This window comes from Lissotriton helveticus, chromosome 12 (assembly GCF_964261635.1).
Source record: "Lissotriton helveticus chromosome 12, aLisHel1.1, whole genome shotgun sequence".
NCBI lineage: Eukaryota > Metazoa > Chordata > Amphibia > Caudata > Salamandridae > Lissotriton > Lissotriton helveticus.
This window is the reverse complement of record NC_136073.1, coordinates 417,882,213-417,905,631: the sequence shown is the minus strand read 5'-3', so window position 1 is coordinate 417,905,631 and position 23,419 is coordinate 417,882,213.

Below are 23,419 nucleotides of genomic sequence, written 5' to 3'. Positions count from 1 at the left end.
AGAACCATTGCGTGTTTCCATTTGGCTGGTAAAGTGGCTTTTCTCAGTGACGCATTAAGTAACTCCCTAATAACTTCCAATGAGGTGGGTTCTAATTTTTGGAGAATATGAACAAGGAGCGGGTCGTTAGGGGAGCCTGATTTAAGATTATTTAGAATGCAATTAAAGGACAAAGGGTCTATTGGCTGCCAATTTGTAATACTGTGAATAGACACAGAATCAGGGGTCCCGTATGGCGTATTACAGCCTAAAATGGGTGGTGAGATCGTTATTTGCTGTTCAACATTACATGTTATTGTATTTAAATCAGCATAAATCTTCTCTCTTTGTCGATGAAGAACTTAGCCACATCTTCACACTGTGTTTCATCTAGTACCGGGGGCGTCAGTTTACAAGATGCTCCGGAGAGCTCCTTAACTATTTTAAACAGCATTTAGAGTTATTGTGTGCAGATACAATAGTAGGGCGTTGTATTCTCTCTTAGCAAGTTTATAGCTGTGCTTGGATTCAGGAGTGTAGTTTTTCCTCCAGTATCTTTCCAAGGCTTTGCATTTAGTTTTTTTGGCTTTCAACTTTTCTGTGAAGCAAGGGCGATGATTGTTTAATTTCTTATGAGATATTGGAAGGCAGGCATTCACAGATGCCGTAATCCAAGTGTGGATAGTATCTGCATCCGAAATTCTAGTGGAAGGAATAGCCGGAATATTGCTTGCAAGATGTTGATTGAGAGAATCAACTTCTAAATTCTTCCAGTCTCTGTACTTAGAGTTGGGTAAGGAGGTTGTTCAGCCGTAGGTCAATCACCACAATACAACTAACCAGGAAATGGTCAGACCAAAGTAAGGGAAGGGCCCAGCAAGTGCTGCTGAGCAGATGGCAGAAAGTAACTAGAGTCTCTCCCAAGACCAAGGTGATGAGGATGACAATGAAGCCCTAAATGACCAACAAGCTCCTGAGGCACTGGACATCGAGGACAGTCCAAGCACATCTGAGCAGTCTGGGCAGACCTCAACAGTTGGGCACCCTTGGACTATACCTCCTATCACAGCTGCAACAACATCTCCAGGACAACTGCACCTAGCAAAGGGTGTACCCTCTCCTGCCCCCAGTCCTGGCTTCACAAACAGCCACCACCACCCAGTCAGTCAGAAGCCAGGACCCAGTCAGAGTGTGAAGTCTGTGTCTGGGTCGGAGGGCAGTGGGGCAGTGGGGCTAGATGTTAGAAGAGGGCTAATGTGGATCTCAAGCATGAGTCCACTGATGAGATTGGCAGCCAGGCTGCCATAACACAGGTCCTGGCTCTGTACCAGGACTCTCATGGTGTGTTGGGCCAGGTTGTCACCGAAGTCAGGGAAAAGAAGGAGTTGCACCAGTCCATATACCAGGAGGTCGCTGACATCCGGGGCAATATGGATGGCCTGAACACTGAGGTAGCCGGTCTATGCACTGAGGTGCCTGGTCTGTGTTCTGAGGTAGCTTTCATGGTAGGCATGCTAAGGAATATCACCAGCACCTTCTGCAGTGCTTTCCCACCAACAGCTCCTTCTACCTGTGTGCCAAGCTCACCACCACCAACAACCTCTGCAGCTGCCACAGGAAGGAAGGCCCTGACAGAGAAGTTCACACCTGCAGGCACTCTAGGCTCAGCAACTCCCGATTCCCCCTTCTCCCAGAAAAAGGGGATGTCCTTGTAAGACTTCAGGAGCAAAGATTGGCAAGAACAGAAACACCAGCAGGGAACCACCTTGCCACTAATGTCGTTGCTGTGTGTGCCACATATTCATGTTGTTGACTCGGTCTCCCCATATTTTAGGCCTGGGCAGAGTTTGTGGAAAAGTGACACTCGCAGAGTTCTGTGAGTGGCGGAATAGAGTTTTCTCGTTCGTACTGATTTTTAGTGCCCGGTGTTTGTCTTGTGCTGTAAAATCAGCACAAATAGCATCATGGGTAGTGCAAGAGGGTGCTGCTTCTTTTCTGCCACTCGAGTAGAAGTTCTACTGGCGCGGCAGCTTCCTCAACGTGAATGGAAGGTTTCTCAACACGAGCGATAGCAATCATCCGTGACCACCAGCGTTGAGAAATCTCACTAGCATTGGATTTTCCTTGCTCATGCCCCCCAAATTACCCAAAAACTCTGCAAACTCCACAAACGGAGCAAAGTTCACTGCCCAGGCCTACCATACTTCACACTCTGATGTGAGGAGCCATTTGGGATTTGCAATCTCTGGTCTGAGATCCCGCTCCAACTTACTAGTCAGATCCAGGATAATCAGACAATCCAATCTGTCCTTCTGTATAATGTACCTCTCGTGCATGATCTGGAAGTCAGGAAATGGACAGAACACTGGAAGAGGACTGCCTACTCCTCTCCCAGGGTACTTAAGTGAGAGAGTAGTGAAGCATCATTGCACTCTGTTAGCATCATCATTAAACTCTTCACATGTAAAGCGTTATACAAATGTAAATGACATATTTTGTTAAATGCAGGAAACTAGGTACTGTGAACAGATTATTGGTCAGCCAGCCTTCACTAACAGTCAACTACAAGGTCACAATTCACAATCTGACACCTTGATCATGCACTACATCAAGAGAAAGTAGCTGGCATGTAAAAAAGGGTGGCATGTCTGACATGTTTTAACTGGTACACCATCACACAAGTAGCAAGGTTTGCCTACCTGCCATGTACATCTATGCATTGCACATGTGTTACCTCTGGGGCCAACCATGCTGGGGCAAACCAGAGCGAGGGTTCCTGCCTTCACAGAAGAAGAGCTAGAGTAGAGACCCTTATAGGAAACGTCCTACAAAAGTATGGCCAGCTCTATTGTTCACCAGAGGAGCAGGTAAGTTCTGACTGATGATTTGAGGATCCATATGTCGCTCTCCCCACCTGTCAAAGTCAAACATACCCAAGAGGATTTTGACAGTCATATCCTTTATATCTGTCCATTTAACTTTCATAACTTTGTGTGCACAAAATATTTAAGCATGTGATAGCACTTACATTGTATGCAACCATACTTTCAAATATGTTTTTGCACCACATCTGAGACCTGTGGCAGGGATAATCAACTGGATGAATGTCTGAAAGTGGAATCCATTGGCATAGTCAGTTGAAATGTGTCCAAGCCTTATGAAAAGTTGTTAGGTAACTATACATACCGGTGGTGCTGCATCAGAAGAATGATGGTATGTGTGTGTGGACATCCACATGTCTCAAAACAGGGGGCTCAGCTTGAACTACCATGATAGTGTGAAAGCATCCTCAAAGATTGTCACTATGAGCAAACCCATTCTATTTGACATTTTAGCAGGGACATTGGATGTGCATAAAATACTGACATTCAGAAACATATGTAGTGCCAGTGGGAGCGTGATACCTAATTCAGAAACCGACAAGATGACACTATACCTGCATCTACATAGCTGATTTAACTTGTCCCTCAACATCATTCAATTCAGTTTTGTAGAGCATTATCATGTAACCTATCACAACCACTAATGTGAGATGCCATATACATTTTTAGGATCCGATTTGTCATACTCTTGACAATTATGTGTCTATTCCTGAGCATCAACTCCATAATCATCAGGAGTCACATAATGCAAAGTATCCACATGTGTATGACAATGGCTGTAAGACTCAAAATATGTTTGTTTAGTCTTAATCATACATGTAACAGTGCTTTAAAATCCTAAATGGTGAAACTCAGTATATCTGACATTGCACACACGACCCATGTTCAAGACATGTATCACTCTCAGTGTCACACAGATGCACACCATGTTTTATGCTGTAAGTGTGAGTCACCACACATGGGAGCAATTTAATTTGTTAAAACATATTGAAACATGTCACAGTAGTCAGAAATATGTTGTGTGCTACATGTATGGAGTCATAGCACTGGCTTGTCATAACCATAGTAAAATCTGGCCTTGGCATTGCCCTGTATTGCACTGCTAAAGGTGATTAGTCTGATCGATTGACTGATTACACAGGCCGTGTGTTTGGCCCTGCCCTTTGTTTGGATGTGAAATCAGCCAGACTCATGGACCAAGCTAAATGTATCAAAGCATTCAAAGTAAGGTATATGTGATGTGATCAGATGTATGCGCACCTGCATGACAATGTTTCTATGGACCTCTATCCTGGAGCAAGAGACAGCTTGCACATGTTAGTTCTCAAAAAATGCATTGAGCTTTGTCGTAGAAGTCATATGTCAGGCATGTGCAGTCCATTAAGCATCTATGCATCTATGTCATCCTTCCTGTAAACGCCCAACTGAAGAAAAGGATTTCGAAAAGCTATCACCAGGAAAGGGAGCCTTTTACCGGTGCATCTTCCATTGCCGGAAGAGGTGAAAGGACCTCATACGTTGGAGCCCAAAGATCACCCTAGTCCAGCTGGGAAAGTCCACACCACTTCGAAGGGGCAAGCGCTGGACCCTGAATCTCTTCATGGGCTGTATTCTGGCAGTGGCCTTCCTTGAGCTTAGTGGGCAGTTGAGGACCCAACAGCAGCTAGGAGGGGGTGAGTATAGCCTTGGACTCATGAATAAGCACATAAGCAAAATTGTCATGTCACAGGTACCCATAAACAGATCTATCTGTATTGTGACCAAGCCAATTCACATTACAGAGTACATGCCTGTATAGTGTTATCAGGCTTGGCACACATATGTGTCTTGGACCAACACTGCGGTATGCAACTAAATGTATGGCTCTTCATGGCATGGCTTTAATGCCCAACATAATGAATCACTGACATAATTTTGAAAGACACAATATCGACCACATTAATATCGACCTTATATCCATATTTAAAATATATATATATATATTGAAACAATATTGTCGTACAACATAAACATCGACATAAAAAATATCGTAAACATGCTTATCGAAGTTTAAAAATATCGCACATCATTTAAAACCATTAACTAGGTAAAAAATATCGACCATAAATATATCGACCACACAAATATCGTCATTTTAAATATATCAACTATACAAAACTATAGAAAACATTAAGATTAAACCACATAATTTTAAATAAATACCTAAAAATACATTACAAAATCAATTAATGTAAATAAACAATTTTTTTCATCAAAATAGCACGAGAAAAACTATTTAAATAGAAAACATTATTAACAACATTATTACATAAAACGTTCGTAATATAAAAAACATGTGTTTTCATTTAAATATATAATCTAACATATAAACAGAATTAGTTTACTATATATATACAAAAAAATACACAGCAAACTACTAATTAGCGTTTTCCATATTTGGAAAACAACTTCCAAAACAATAGAAAAAAAATACAAATGAACCAATAGAAACACACAAATTTAAAACTGACCAATAAAATTAAACTAACAATATCCAAAACACTATATAAATGAACAAAAGTAACTCCTATTTCACACCTCAAATAAACAAAGCTGAAGAAGGAGAAACTCTGCAGAAATTGGACCGAAAAATAAGATCAACATTAAGTATGGGTGAATTTTGCGAATTCGCATTTCGCGAATTTGCGCAAATTCGGAAAAAAACTGCGGATTCGCGGATTTCCCTGCAAAATCACTGATTTTTGGGCAATTGCACTATACTCAACTGGAGTACTTTCTACTGGATAATCAGTAAGTGCTGCCTCATTGGGTAAATGTATCGTGCTTTTCTACACTACAGCTGCGTAAAGGCCCAGAAGAGTTGTCTCCAGTGACCCCGTGTGTCTGTAACTGTGCCACCACGCACATAGGCGCCGAGGTCCTTCGAGTGAGCTGTCCACCACAGTGGGGGAAAGAGCGGGAAGTGGTTGCATAGCCTAGTGTGTGTGGGGCCGGGGTCTGTGTGAGTTCACATGCCTCTTGTTTATAAAGGTCAGAGACCGATCAGCGCAGCAGATGAGGAGAAAGCAGTAAGTTCTACCTCGTTGGGTAAATGAAATGTATCGTGCTTTTCCTATACTACAGCTGCGTAAAGGCCCAGAAGAGTTGTCTCCAGTGACCCGGTCTGTAACTTTGCCACCGCGCCCAGAGGCGCCGAGGTCCCTCGAGTGAGCTGTCCATCACAGTGGAGGAAAGGGCGTGAAGTGGTTCCATAGGCTAGTGTGTGTGGGGCCGGGCTTCTGTGCGAGTTCACATGCCTCTGGCTTATAAAGGTCAGAGACCGATCAGGGCAGCAGATGAGGAGAAAGCAGCCTCCTCGTCACTGGAAGTACAGGGGGATTGCGCTCGAGAAACTCGTGGATGCCTAGACCTCCATCACGGATAACAGCTATTTGTAGACGGTAGATTTGGGGAGAAAGCACACCTGCCTAGCATCGACCGTGCTCATTAGATTCTTGGGCTGATTATAAATGCATTACTGAATTTGAGCTTCAACTCGGGCACCTGCTTTATTTATATCTGTAAGTGCTTCCTGCTGAGGTTTAATTTTTGTGATAGGAACCTTGTTGCCTAATTGTAAATATTCTCTGACCCTGCTTCGAGGGTCAGAGCAGGGTCAGAGAATAGTTGCAAGTAGGCAACGAGGCGCCGCTCAGGAAGCACTTACAGGGTTACAGCAGGTGCCCAAGTTGAAGTTAATTTCTTTGTAACCCTTTTGTAAATGGTTACAAAGAAATTAGCTTTAACCTGGGCACCTGCTGTAACCCTGTAAGTGCTTCCTGAACAAAATTCGTCCCGCTCGCAGATTCGCGGATATTGCCGCAATTACGCGAGATTCGCGGATCGCGAAATTGCAGAGAATCCGCAAATTCCGCGAGCGGAACGAATTTTCGGCCCATCCTTAATCAACATATAAAAACTACTAAACTCGATCAAAAGTAAGTAAACTAGAATATACTAAATAATAGTAAAAGTAAACAACTTTAACAATAATATACAAATGTTAAAAACTAATTTAAATATTTATTCTATTTAAATTTCCACTACATAAAACTCTAAAGAAAACTAACAAACTACAGCAAACAACATAAAAAGATACAACTAACAAAATAAGTATTTTCCAAACTGTAATAAATAAAACTTTAAAACACCCACCCAAATTCAAAACCCATCCCAAACACCCTCCCCAAGCAATATAGTTTTTTTAAAAACAAATAATAAAATTAACTTGCTTTTACTTCAGACAGAGAAAATACAGAACGAACATTCCACACCTAAGGAATAAACATCAATTTCAACAACATAAAGACCAACTTTGTAAGTATATATCGACAAAATGTATATTTTTAAACATTAATATATATATAGCAACATATTAATAATTCTGTTATACATTTATTATAGATTCTCCTGCATCAAAATGACTGAAGGAGCACAGTTTATTACAAGCCAGAAAGGAAACCTTTCATTGTGCTATATGGCATATGTGTATACACAGGAGAAACAATTTGGCTTAAAAGTTAATTGGAAATGTTGTAAATACTATCCAAATAAATGTTTTGGCCGTGCCACAACAAGGGAAACAACTGTGATATGCACCAGAGAAAATAACCATCCCCCAAACATTACAGAAATAGAAGTTAGAGGGGCACTTGAAACAATTAAAGAGGCTAGCACAAGTTTACAAAAACCAACAAGTTAATTTTAAAAGACTCCCAAAGAAGCTACTTCTCAAATGCCATCCATAGCTTCATTGAAAAGAACAATAGTGCACACTAAAAGGGCTACAACTACTTCCACCCCAAGTCTAAAGCATTTGACGAAGTTATAATTAGCCCTGAAAAAACTAAAACTATCAATAAAGAACCATTTGTCATTTATGATAATAAATGCAGTGAAAAAAGATTAATGATGATTGGACCAGCAACTAATTAAGTTAAACTGCAACAAGCTCAAATATGGATGATGGATGGGACTTTCACAGCATGTCCCAAACCATTTTTCCAACTTTACACAATGCATGGGCTACATCAGAATTGTAATATTCCCTTTATTTATGCATTACTATCAAACAAACACAATTCAACATACGTAGAAATGCTAAATAAAGTATAACAAGAAACTAATGATTATTTCCCTCAAAAAAGGATCATAGATATTCAACGATCAATGCCATACTAAAGACATACTCCCATACCACCATTCAAGGGTGTTACTATAATTGTAACCAATGCTTATGGTGGCACCTGCAAAAATCATCACTAAGGGTCCGATTACGATAGCGGTCGGAAAACATCCCCGACCAACATGGTAGCAGGAACAGACCGCCCGCAAGGACCACAGTATAACCACCGGTCCAAGTAGGATGCTCTGCAGTTGAAATCTGACTGCGGCAGTCGGATTCTGACGATTAACATTGCGGCAGTCGCTGCTGATGTTCAAAGGAGCATGTCCTGCATTTGCCTGCACTGCGTGGCAGGCACTGCACAGTGCCTGCCACCTGGCACAGGGAAATGAAGCCCATGGTACCGCCCCAGTGTACCGACACCCCATCAACACATTGGGGGCCCAAAATGTGACCCCGGAACATGTTTCCGCCACGCTTTCCATGGCAGTTCCACGGCAGCGGAAAGGCTGGCTACCGCCTGCATCATAATCATGCCGGTGGTGTTTGGCCGTGATCTGCCACAATTATAGCGGTCCGGCTCTGCCCATCAGACAAGTGGACGGACTGCAACCGGTGTAAAAGTGGCAGGCGGAAAATCACACCACTGGGGTCACAACCGCAATGCTAATTAGACCGGCGGTTTTCTGGGTTTCAATCGCGGGCAGATGGCCTCCACCGGTACTGCGGTTGCCATCGCCGGACCGGCTGCGGCCATCCGCCGCCATCCTAATCGCCCCCTTAGTGTAGAATATGCAAGTAATACACCTTTAGTATATCAAATCAAAAAAATAATAGCACTAGCTTATGTGCCAGTCACAGATGTTGCTTATCATTATAACATATTTTTAGAAAGCCCCTTTTACCAGCAACATTAACAATAACTAAGTCCACTATTGGACTACTTTGAAGACACCTGGGTTGGCAGACTACATAGATCTGGCAGAAGACAGCCCAAATTTCAAATTACCTGGTGGAACGTATACACAAGCACATTAAATCAAGAAACCAAAACTAATAATGCCGTGGAAGGATGGCATAACGCCTTCCAACAAACAACAAGTAGAGTCATACCAATACTAGAAAAACCTATATCATCCCTACAAAAAGAACAAAGTTATCAGGAGTGCCGAATGGAACAATCTGTAACTCAACTAAAACCAAAAACATTCAAACAGACTAATCAAATGTACATATACATAGAACAGCAAGTAAAACTGTTCCCTAGTACAAGAGGCCTGGAGTATCTAGGAATGATAGCAAGAACTGTACTTTAAAAGATCCATACAAATGAAGTCCAAAAAACTTATCTTTTAAATATAACATAGAACCAAAATGTGTTTATTTTACCACAAATATAATTACTGTGTGTAACATATTGTTAACTTAAAAAATATATATATTAACACACATTAATTATATATGTAAGAAAATAAAACAACAATAATACAGAACATACAAACAATCAACAAAAACAATCAATTAAATAAAAGAAATAAACTTACTGAGTAAAAGTTGTAAAATCCATTTTCTTCTGATACAATCCGATTTAATAAGAATAAAATAATCCACAAAAATTTCCATCAAAAAAATGGAAAAATACAACCGTAGGGAAAAATAAATCCTCCATCAAGAAAATGACCATCCGAAAACCATAAAAAACCCGAAAATGTATTAAAAATAAGAAACGCTCCAGGAAACCTGAAAAATTAAAGAAGTGTAAGAAATATAGTAGTTAGTAAAACTAACATACACTTCTTTATAAAAAAAAAAACAGACTTCATCCGGCACCGGTAACTTCTGGAAATAAAAACCTACAAAATAAAAGCACATACACTCCCACCCACATAAAATAACACATAAGCACTAAATAACATCACTACTAACTTTAAATTAAAAAAAAACAACACATTAAACACAATATTTCTAACTCTCTAAACAGGCCTCAATTACATAAAAACTACCTAAACAACAATATGTAAATATAATATATAACAGTTCCGAGTATCACTAATAAGGGGCCGATTCCGATCTCGATCGGTAGGGCACCGAATCGGGTTCGGCATTAGTGGATCTGATTCGGAGGCTGAATTTCCGTCCAAGTCGTACACGGGTCCGGACGTCGAAGTACAATGCGAACAAGCATGAAATCTCCGACCGAATCGCTTCCGGGTCCGTACCGCTCTGTACGACTCGGTCACAAGCAAACCGTGGCGTGCAATGGAGACGTTTCACGACCGAGCTAGTACAATGCTCGATTCGGACAGCCGGATCAAGTCAGAGCGTCCAGCTTGAAATAGCTCCCGGAGTTTGACTTCAGGGTTCCATGTCGGACCCCCTGTGACCCGCAGTCTTACAACTCAGACACTGGGGGAGACCCATGTGTCTCCCCAACACAGGCATGTACGGTGCGTATGGCACCTACGCCTACCCACTGTAGGGGGCGCACTTGTCCGCGACGTACCCATTTAATCAATGGGAGCCCATGTACGTGTCATACGACCGGCTCCCATTGACTTCTATGGGAGTCCGACCGAACCGAGTCCGACAGCATACGGCTGCGTCATACTCGCTCAGTCAGAAAACACCCCAGATCCGGTTCGGTAGGAGTGCTTTCCGACCCAGTTCGGAACCGGCCCCTAAATGTCTAAACACACTAAACACTAAGGGGCCCATTAGGATGTCGGGCGGATTGCCTCCGCCAGGGTAGTGGTGGCCACCACCACCCTGGTGAAGGCAATCCACCCGACATCCTTCCCTGCATTCCCCCCGCCATATTACGATGGAGGAGGGGACCGCAGCGGTGGGACACACCGCCCGCCTGTTTTCCGCCCCATCACCTTTCGGCCGGGGCAGAAAAGGGATAACATGGTGGCGGTGTCTATCAAACACCGCCAGCCATATTAGCATGGGCATTTTTCAATGCCTTTCCGTGGCGTCAATGCCGCCACGGAAATTCAGGCGGACTTCACTCTGGGGGCCCCCTGCGGGCCCCCAGAGTGAAGCACAGTAGGGGGGTGCACAGGGGGTTCCTATGGTACCCCCCTGCATTTGCATAATGAAAGCGGCAGCCACCGCGCGGTGCCTGCCGCTTTCATCATGCAAATGCTGCAATGCATTTTCAGCATTGTGGCGGGCGGTGCAGAGAGCACCGCCCGCCACAATGCTGAAAATACAGGATGTGCCCGCCACTGTGGCGGGCACATCCTAATGGCACTCCCGGGACCCCCGCCCTTAAGGCGGGCGGTCCCGTTTTCCGATAGGTTGGTGGGCGGGCAAAGCCCGCCCGCCATCCTAATGTGCCCCTAACTATGTTCAAAATACATTTAAAACGTATTTAAAACAAAGAAAACAAACTTTACCCTTAGCAACGTGAACCAGCTCCCACCCAGGAGCTTCTCTTCAACCAAATCACCGAAAACAACATTGAGCGGTGACATAATACAAGGCCCACACAAAAATAGCACGATTAAACATAGAGAATTTAGAACATTGAATTTAATAAAATGTTATTTTACATATGAAAATTGCACTATTATTTAACTAAAATACTACAAATATCATGCAATTTATTAAAAACTATTACATTATTTTCAACCATTGTAAAATTATAATAATGAATTGTATAACATATATAATATGTATTACTATAATTCCATAAAATAATAACTATGAAAAAACAATGTACATAAAATTGTTGTTATTTTTTTATGTAATATAAAAATAAAGATTGGGTCAAAAATCGTATTAATTGAAAAAGATATGCATTAATTATTAATATTTTAAATATTAATATTCATTAAAACGTTGTATATGTTGGTAACAAATATAACAATGATGACATTTATATTATATAAAAACTGTTTAAACTTGTTTTTGTTTAAATATATCCACTACATAATATTGTATAAAATATGATTTGTAATAAACAATTATAATATTTGGTCAATAATAATTCTGTATAAAAAAATATACAAACTATTGTAAATGTACATTACCTGATTTCAGAAATGTATGCACAAATTAGTTTCTAATTAATTGTAATGTGTTACATTATTTTACTGCATTACCCTACCCAAATTATCCAATAAAAAATGTGTTATTACTTCTACAATAAAAACTGTTATACGGTTCTAATTATTTTTGTATTTCTTATACTGTTTATTTTTTACATATACAAACTACACTTTATTCATAATAAATATTTACAATTTATTGGCTAACCTTTCTCATTTTTCAAACAGAAAACTATGTTATATTTTATTTTGCAATAATAACTTAAAAGATATTAAAAGATATATTATAATTTATACCTAAACTTTATTTATGTCCTACACTACACCTAATTAATACATTATTACCACTCCAGTCTAAATAAAATAGAGATAGGTTCTGGACACTAAACATAATTAATTTACTATTCCAACTCCATTCTAAAATAAATTATGGTAGGTCCTGGACACTAAACGTAATTCATTTACTATTCCAACTCTAGTCTAAAATAATTTGGAGTATGTACTGGACACTAAACCTAATTAATTTACTATTTCCACTCCAGTCTAAAATAAATTGCGGTAGGTGCTGGACACTGAACCTAATTGATTAACTATTCCAACTCCAGTCTAAAATAAATTGGGGTAGGTGCTGGACACTAAACATAATTAATTTACTATTCCAACTCCAGTCAAAAATAAATTGGGGTAGGTGCTGGACACTAAACCTAATCAATTTACTACTCAAACTCCAAATTTCAAATTTCAACTTTAAATTTCTAAATTAAATATTAAAATGTTTAAATACATTTTCAATTTCTAGATTATTGTGTAAAACACTACCCCCCTTATGCACTAAAAACTCAATATTACACTCATAAAAATTAATTTCTAATTTAAATTTCAAAATTGAAATATGTTAAATTAGGATTAAATTACAAATGTGTACAGTATTTATTTAAACACTCCCTACCCGTATCCCCTATAAACACATCATCCCGCTCATAAAAATAAATTTCTAAAGTAAAATTTCACAAAATATTTTTCACTTTGCAAATTCAAATAAATTTTAATTTTTGAAATATTTCAAAATACTCCGCACCCTTATCCCCTATCATCCAAACATCCCACTCCTAAAAATCTATTTCTATAATAAAATTTCTGAATACAAAATTCAATGTACAATTTTAAATAATTTGTACGTTTCAAAAAAAAATGTCAACACTCCCCACCCTTATCGCATATAATCCCAACCTCCCACATCAAAACTTCTAAATTTAAATTTGAAATTCGAAATTTAAAAAAAGATTTTATATTGTTTTTAATTTCAAACATATTTTTGTAAAACACTCCCCACCCTTATCCCCTATAAACCCAACATCCTGCTCCTAAAAATGTATTCCTAAAAAACAATTTCTAAATAAAAATTTCTATGTACAATTGTAAAGAAAATATCATTTAGTTTTTTTAAACACTCCCCACCCTTATCCCATATAATTCCAACATCCCACATCAAAAATTCTAAATAAAAATTCTAATTTTGCAATTTTAATTTAAAATAAATGTAATTTTTTTTACATTTAAAACATATATTTTTAAAACACTCCCCACCCTTACCCCCTATAAACCCAACATCCTGCTCCTAAAATTAAAATATCAAAATTGGAAATATTTATTCATAATTAAATATATAAAAAATACAATTTAGGAAAATTCCACAACACATTTTTAAACACTTATATACTATAAAAACTACTAGTAAACACTAATAAAAATTACAAAATGAAATACATTAATTCATAACAAAACCAATATTATAAAAACAATACTATAACCATATTTTTACATAACGATATTTTTGCATTCAATATTATTATTTTCAATATTTTTCTACACACTTAAAATTTGATATTTTAAACATCGATATACAAAACATTAATATTTGTTACCGTTGATATATAAAACTCAATGTTTTTTGTATCAATATAAAAAAATCGATATTTTGACTAATCACCCAATATAATAGAAGTAGGCTGTAAAGGGGTCAAGAATGTATATGTGAGGTTTAGGTACATCATCATACGGTTTATTACTTGCAGTGATGTGAGGACATGGGTGGTTTGACATGAGTATTTTGAGACAATATACATCTGATGTAGAGGCTCAGATATACTTGGTCTAAGGACTCACTTTGCCATATCACATAGGGAGATCTCATGCATCTGATTTTTTAATTAATATGAATGCCACACACAAATGGATTACATTTGCAAACATGATATTGCCTGCAGATGAGTAGCATGTAATGCTCACAATAAAAGTTGGGTAGATATATGGATCCATTTAGAGAGCAAGAACAGAAGAAATATATATGAGAGTCTGTTTTGTGTTGCTATGATGTATCTTCCCAATGTTCTATAGGTGTATCGTACGCCACATGGACATATGATTTCCTTTAAAACAGCAAATTTACCAGATGCTGTCACTTGAAAAACCCCATATGGGAATGGCCAGGAATCAATCCCAGACTAGAAGTGGAGATGCACCAATGTGTATGTGTTGTCAGGGCATATAGATGTATGTGTTAATATGTCAAGTGAACATGTTAAACACTTCCTTTAAAATTTACTACAGGTGTCAATCAACTTAGCTAAGTATCAGAAACACCCTATAGTCTGCCGGACAATGTGTATCCTCAATAAAAACTTTGAAAGTACCCAAGTACTTACAGACAGGTTGTAATTGATTTTGGCTCTGCCAATAACAATATGTAATATAAATAGTGCTGTGAACATCATGTAATCTTTCCCTATTTCAAGCATTATTATGCAAGTTTGGTGATTTTACTATGTCCGTGTGAGGAATGGGTATGACAGAAGTAAGCAATGTCTTGAGAGTTGGTGTAACGTTTCCCAATCATGTGTGAATCTAACGTGTTCACAGAGGATAAGAAAAGGTCATGCTACAGACATGGATGAGGAGAAGGGGAAATGTTATACTTTCGATTGTCAGATCTAGTGTTCAATGCCAGCATGAGTGGAGTCATTACTAGCTCATGTTGTAGACATGCATGCACTCTTTACATATCAGTGTCACTAATGTCATACAGATTAGAATAGTTTTGATATCAATATTGATAGTTGTCTAGAGTGTTAAGCTCATCCTTGTGTGATTCTAAAATGTTTACCATAAGATAGCTATTCTTCCATTGCAGCAACTACAGAGCCAATCAGAGGAGACATGGGCCTAAATGTTAGGGAAGCAGCTGGTCTGAGTGATTCCAGTCAGGACAATGACCCAGTGAGTAAGAGGGCGATGGGAGTGCCATCAATGATCCAGACCGGACCATTACATTAAGCAAATTGGACTCCAGGGGTTCTCCCTTGGTCGTGGCTGCCACCACTGAACCTGGTGCAGTGTCATCATTGTCTGCTTCCCCCTGTCAGCTCCACCCACCCTGCTGCTCCTCAACCAGTTGAACAGGCCCACACCATTCCTGGGTTCCCCGTCTCCTCTGCTGTAGGCACCTCTACCCCTGTCCTCAGCTGCCCTTGGTGAGGCGGCTATTGACCTCCTGAAAAAGATATGTGTTGGGCAGACTGTGCTGCTGAATGCCATCCAGGGTCTGGGCAGCTAATTTGCACAGATGGCTGCCTACCTGGGTGGAATTCACAGTGGGATGTGTGCCCTAGAGGGGTCAGATCAGGCTCTGGCCTCCTCATTAATGGGAGCTATACCCATACCCCAGCATTCCATCCAACAGTCTTTACTGACCACAATGCCTTTCCCATCCCCATCCCGATCGCCATCCCATCTCCAAATCCTACACCGCTGCCTACCTCAAGCACACACGCACCTGTGCATGCATCCACACAAACACACAACAGCTTAATACAACCATCAACATCCCCAGCAATCAATACCCACAACACACCTCCAGACAGACAAACAGCAAGCAACACCATCACCTATCAGCACAGACACTACACCTCCATCCACATCACTTTTGCAAGCAGCTGACACCTCAATTTCCTCTTCCTCCCAGCCTGACCCAAGCTCTGATTTACCCTCAACCTCTACTCATGACCATTTCTTCTTGTTTCTTGGACTTTGCCCTGTTGGACAACTCCCACCTCAGGAGGACCCATTTCACTCACGGAAAGCGTACTCCCAGGGCAAAGTCCACCCCTCAAACCAAATACACCCCTAATAAGCCGAAAACCCTTCATTCTAAACCCTAGCCTCCATGCCACTATTCTTCCCTGGGGTGCCTGCCTAACCCATATGATGCCTCTCCAGGGAAGTGTGTTCACAGTATTTGTTTGGCAACTAAAGTGGCACGTCTCCTGTTAAGCTGCCACCAGGATTTATTGACATGTCAGAATGTTATGCCCAATGTATTATTTTATATAGTTGTGTTGTTATAAACATATCTTCTTTTGTATAGCTAGTCAAGTGTGATGTCTGGGTTATTCTATAGAAATCCTGTCAGTCTGAATCTCTGTGATGTTTTTGAGAATCTCTAGTTCTTGTTAACTATTTTCTACTTTACTCGCAGTGGGCATGTGATGTTTATGAATTGTATTTTTTATTGTTCCTTTTTAATTGTGTAAATATGAACTTTTATGGTGTTTTTCAAATACTGATTAAAGGATTATTGATTGATTGAGAATCTCTAGTTTGTACATGTGTACTGTGTTCTTGGTTCAGAAAACATAGATAGGGAACTGGATCAGTAAATGGCAACAATGAAAGGAAACAGTTTAAGCGGTCCACTAGTTACAGGGATTTACATGCTGACACACAAGGAATGAGGCTGCTCTGAATGATGTTAGTCATGTGTTATGGGCAGCATGACAATGAGGACTTGTTTGAAATTAATACTCTGGTTATGGTCTGATGTCATATCATGCAGATGTTATTGGTCGACTAATATCACTGTGAAAAGTGCTAGATACATTGTTTGTACACATGTTGACAGAGTTCAACTGTCCACATGTGCACACAGGTGTACACAATTCAATTCAAAATTTCTTTATTCGACTGTAAGTAAATTCAGTCATAAAAGTACAGAGAGAAGAAAAATACATATATAAAAAATTGTCAATATAAAACGGTAGATCTCAGGAAAGCCTGTCATAGCTCACGAAAGCATAGATGTACAGTTTATCAGAGGTTTGTATACATAGATAAAACGGATCAGGTAGAGATTAGCCTTCCATACTTTTTCTAAATTTCAGGGCTGTTTTAAAAAAATTACATATAAATAAAGTGCTTTCACAGTGCAGCATTTTAAGATAAATTAGTGCAGGTCTTATTTGCACGAAGTTCAATTTTTTAAAAAGAGGTTTTAAAAACATTTTCCGTGGTAACGTGTAGTAGGAGCATATAAATAAAAAGTGTGCCAGATCTTGCGGAGACTTATTGTCGCAGCCGCAAGCTGGCAACACTTGTCCCCTATGAGCTCCACTGGGCACAGCTAGCATCAGGTGAAATAAATCAAAACGAAATCTAGTCATCAAGAATCGCTCATATCTGGAAATGGGCCAGGATAGGTATGGTTCTATTTGTATACATGATTTTGTCAAAACATGATTCATCACACTACCCTTCTTCAGTTCGGACCCCTCCCTGGTCAGCTGCTGAGCCAACAAGAAAGCGTCCTTAACAGATATTACGTCGCGCTTAGAAGCTTGCTGAGGTGTTAGGAAGAGGTCCAACCTGCCCAGATCTTGAAGACAATTTCGGATATATTTTATCCAGGGTATCTTGAATTTACCTTCCCAATTGAGTGCTTCAAGTAAAATGTTTTGAGTGAAAGGTATTTCATTGTTCAACCAGCAGTTTAGCCAGCACATCAGAGGGTTTACAGCAATTTTGTCCTCTAAATAGGGCATGCCCAGTTCCTCGTGAGTAGAGAAGTTAGCCGTGCTCTTCGGTAGACATAAAACCTGTTTTAAAAAGTTATTTTCAGTGGATGCAAGATCGGTCGCTGGCAGGAAGCCCCAGAGATCACTCCCATAACAGGCGACTGTTTGACTTTTGGCTTGATATAGTTTCATTAATGCAACCACTGGGGTGTTACCCATTTTGCGGGCAAAGTCAATTATTGCAGCATTGGTCCTTATTAGATCTCCTTTCTTTTTCCTTAGTGCAGGGCCCCATGTGAGTTTATGATCAAACAATACACCAAGATATGAGAAGGTTGTAGTAATTGGTATTTTTTCCCCGTTAACAGAGAATGGGTAGGACTTTTTGGATCCAGAACCTACCTTCATAACATAAGACTTGGCATTGTTGATACTGAGGCCTCGTAAATTCATAAAAGAGAAAAAAGAGTCTAATAAAGTCTGAAGGCCAAGTGCAGTTCTGGAGACAAGGACGGCGTCGTCAGCGTAAAGCAGGACAGGAACGCCCCTTTGCCCAATGTATGGGAAATCCGTGTTTGTTTTTAAAAGGTGCTCCTCTAGATCGTTAATATATAGATTAAAAGGAAATGGCGCTAAAATACAGCCCTGTCTTACCCCCCGATTTATTTTGAAGTCTCTGGTTACTTTTAAGTCTTTTGTATACCGCATATTAGCTCGTGTATCGCTGTGGAGGTCGGCCAGAAAGTTGATCAGATTTTTTTCAACCCCCATTTTCAGCAAGACGGCCCAGAGTTTACTTCTGTCAACGCAATCGAAGGCCGATGAAAGGTCCATGAAGGCCATATTTAATGTTCCGCTTCTAGCCAGGGTGTATTTGCCACTAATTAGGTATAGATTCAGGCATTGGGTTATTGTAGAATGTCCTGGTCTAAAACCATATTGCACTGGTGACATGACTTTGTTGTTTTTGGCCCATACAGTCAACCTGTAATATGATCCCTCCAACAACCTTGGCGACTGAGTTGATCAGGGAGATTGGTCTATAACAAGCTGCATTGCTTCTGTCTCCTTTCTTGTAAACGGGCACAATAGTTGAGGCTCCCCAAGACTTTGGTACCCCGTTGGCAACTCCAGCGTTGACAACCGCCGTGAGAATTGGGGCCCAAAAGAAGACATTGGATTTAAATAGATCAGGGGGAAGGCCATCTGGACCCGGGGCCTTATTGCTGGTTAGACAACGGATCCCCCTTTCCACTTCCTTATCTGTGAACAGCAGAGAAGCTTCCACGGGAGAAGCAAGAGCTTGTGCCGGCTGGGGGTCGTCACTCCTGAAAATTAGGCTAAAATGGGAGATCCACTCATTTTCTGGTATGATAGAACCTATGCTGACGGCATTGGGGTCATCGAACATTGGTTTGTTGATTATGCCCCAGAATTTGGAGCTGTTTCCCAGAGTTGATGGATCAAGTAATGATGGTGTACACTATTTTCTCATGGATGATCTGTCTGTGTCCCAGATTGAATTTTAGCATAATTTGATGATTCATGACCATTGTCTACAGTCACATGACTTGATTGTCGGATAGAAAAGGCTAGAGCTCTCACCGTGTGAATGGTTTACACAATGCAACTGTAAACATTAGTTTTTAGTAGTATATGCAGCACTCTCTGTATGCACAGACACATACCCACATGTTGGTCTTCTTGTAAACATGTTCATTGGAATCAGTCAATGGCTCACATTTAGATTGTGAGAAAGTATCATATTTGACACATTTTCCCCTGTACTCTGAACGTTATGGACAGTACTAGGTACCTTCTACATACTGTACAATGATCACACAAGTGTCTGTTTCAGTTGTTTTGACATAGATCCCAGGGACTGTTGTAACAAATACAGAGCTAAACTCTTACACTTGTAAGGCACCCCCTCTGCCCTAAAACTCACAGTGTTTACCAAACAATTGGGTATTTGAACACCTATGACATTTCTGACTCCACATCCCAAGCATCGGACCTCTTCCTCAATGAATTTGTATGTGGAACATTGGATACTGACTCAGAAATGTATGAACACATAAACGTGTCACATGGAGACCCCGTTCAAAGAAATAGCTGCCAGAATAACCGTAGTTCTACACACTGACGGTTTACATGAAGAGTTATGCATGTTTTTTTCAGTGGCAGACCCCGCATTTATCCCCCTATTGATAAACTGTACCCCCTCAGTCTCCTTGTCAGAAACTGCTTGTATGTGTACATTGATTCAACCAGGCTCCTCCTGACACTCAGGCCGGTAAGTACTGACATGTCTGAGGGGATAGCGGTCCCAATCCGAATCTGTTCCTTTTAACACCCTCTCCTTCGAACACATGGGCGCCTATGGTACCAGCGGATACAGTCTCTGTGGTGTATTCTCCGAGAACTCAGTGATTCCACACCCTGATCATTCATGTGGTTTTAGTAGTATTTTTCGCAATGGACAAGATCATGTTATAGAGTTTTAAATGTTTGTACAATCGCCATCTATTGTAACTGTAGGAAGAGGTGTGGCGCCACGGCTAGGGTGACTGACTCCGGTATCTGGGGATCACAGTTCGATCCCCGGCACCGGCGGCAGATTAGCCCAGCACCATGTGACTCTGGGCAATAGCTTTCTTAATCTTCCCGACGGCCCCCAGCGCCTAGAGACCCTTACGGGTGATTGTGCGCTTTACAAAATGTGGATTATTACCAAACTCTCATGGTAAAAAAAGGCATCACTAAGAATTTCCATGTTGGAATTTCACTTAGCAATGGTAAAATGTGTGCCAACACATTTCATCATTGCTAAGTGAATAGTAGTCACTCATGAGTACATAAGGGAGTCAGATAGGAAGCCAGGATATGTACCCTGTCAGCCACGCCTCTTTCATGAAATGCTCCTGCTCAATTTTGTGAAATTTTACACAAAAAATTGCCTGGATTGCAAGCATTTGAGAGTTAAAAAATAACAGCTAACAAAACGGCCACTGGCTGGAGTCTGGTCAAAGACACTCACAAAACAACAAGCTGCACTGTTTATTGGCCAAGAGGAAGGTGGTCTCGCAAGCAGAAGCTGTATACTTTGATTCACATTGGTGAATTTTGATAGTCACGGACCAATAGCGGTCTCCGTACCTGGCTAATATCGCCTATGTTGTGTACAAATGCAATGCGATTAATGATACACTCCACTTGTTTCCTGACACTGCTGCGATCTCCCTTTTCTCAACTTCAGCTGCTGTTTGCCATCTCTGCGAGCCATCATGAGTTGTGTGGAAGATGTGAGGGCCCCAGCCTTCTACGCAGAGGAGATGGAAAGCCTGTTGGAAGAGGTCCTCCCGAATACAATAAACTGTTCGACTCAACAGACGAGCAGGTGAGTGCCTCACATTTGTTCAACATTCTGTTGCTCTGCATATCTTTGTGTGGATCTGGTTGGAATGGTACTTCTGTGGCCATTGAGTATCATGTGAGATGTTAAGGGGCCATGGAGGCCTGCACTTGTACAGAGATGTCATATATCGAAAAGGTATTTTTACAAATTACCTTCATGATTCAGGTAAATCTCCTAGAAACTACACACATATTGTGGCATAGGTTGCACGGTACAATCAATGTGTACATGTTTTACACATAGGTGATATATATGTGTTCTGAAGGCCATACTGTTCTAAGAGGTTATGGCCTCAAATTACACCAGAGAGCTGTGTGATCTTAAATTTGAAGGTCTGCATCAAAGATAGATATGGAACATCCTACCAACTTGCCACAGCATGTGGTTGAGTAGATTCCTCGTATATGGTATATGGATGATAGCAAGGTAGTCTTACACTTTATTTAAAGTAATTTGTCCCTGGTGTAGTGGGCTACTTTCAGACACAGGTCTGTGTAATTCCAACTGTTGCTCATTACAAGCTTACATACTTTTGTAAAGGCATCCAGCTTTTGTTTTGGCTGGCAGAGGGAACTGCATTTGTGTTGTTGGAAACTAGCTATGGATATCCAAGTTCAAGACTAAATGGACCAATCACTGAGACTAGTGCAGTTGTGCTGTGAATGTATGATTCAGTGCTTTGGTATAGTGCAGCTTCTGGAGCTAAACAAACATTGGTTTCTGTTCTTTTGGCCAGTGTGTCATCATTGCGTACAACACATGTTCCCATGACTGTTGTGCCCAAACAAATTGACAGTAGATATATGTCTCAGGTTGCCAATGGGGGTGTCTTCTGACCTGAAAGTACTGTTGACTCCCTTGGATGCCCATTTGACTACTTGTCCTTAGCGTATACCAATTTTGCTGAATGCTTTTTTTGAAGCATGTGAAAATTCATCTGGTCCAAGTGCTATGGTTTTCGAAATGCATCAGCATGGAATCCTTCGCTCTGAACTTTCACTCTGCCGCTGTAGTGGCAACAGACTGGGAACAGTCCGCTCCAGTGAAGACATGGCTTGGCAGTTCGGGCTGGACTGTTCCCATGAGGCACAGGGTCAAGACTGATTTGCATATGGCTGTGTCTGAACTGGGGTGTCAAAGTGAGCTAAAGAACAATGATAGATTCAACCTATATCTGTGACTCGGGTGAGTGTCTGAAAAGTTCCAGTGCTCCGTCCATCATCTCCTTGTGTTTGCTTTAACAGACTGGGAATATACATGTTTAATTGACTTGTTAGGACCTCCACCATTGGTACCTCCTACTACAGTTGCTGACACCTACAATGAAGGGTCGACCATTGGTCACACAGAGTTGTAATTAGGCTCAGTGGTGGAGGTAAGACCAGTTTGCTGATCTCATGAAAATTTCAGCCAACACAAGCTAGCTAGATATGTTATCCGTTTAAGTTAACATTCATTTCAGTGGGCTGAGACCGCAACACAACATGACAGTCATCAGTTAAAACCTGACATACTTAGTTGCTATCTGCTTTCCCACTTGTTCACCATGTGTTGTGATTCAAATAGCTGAACACAAGCACTAGCTGTAGAAGGCAAATTTTAAGCATTTGCTTAGATACAACTCTATTTAGCAGTTGCATCTTGATGCCATCCATTTGAGTGAGCTGTAGCTATCATATTTGTCCACCATGTAAAACGTTATGTAAACATTTGTGAGACTTTTTGACAGTATGTAGGTACCATTTAGGTCTGTGAAAGAGACATAGAACCCATAAGCAAAATGTTTCCATCAATGTGCCTTAATCTTCTCAGTTCAAGAAAATAGTGATTTTGGTGGCTGAGCCTTGGACAATGACTAGTAGGATTCACAAACAGTTGTATGATGTGAGTCAAAATGACATACATAGGGTGTTATGTATATCTTCTTGGACATGACCAATTGTGCAGAATGTGTTTCCTGTGAGCATGTTTTTCGAAATTGCATATTGGCACCATTTCCTGTATTGAGGTAGCATAGAAACTCCTGGTCAAACTTGTATGTGTGCTCATGCTGAGAGTGTATCAATCAAGTTAAT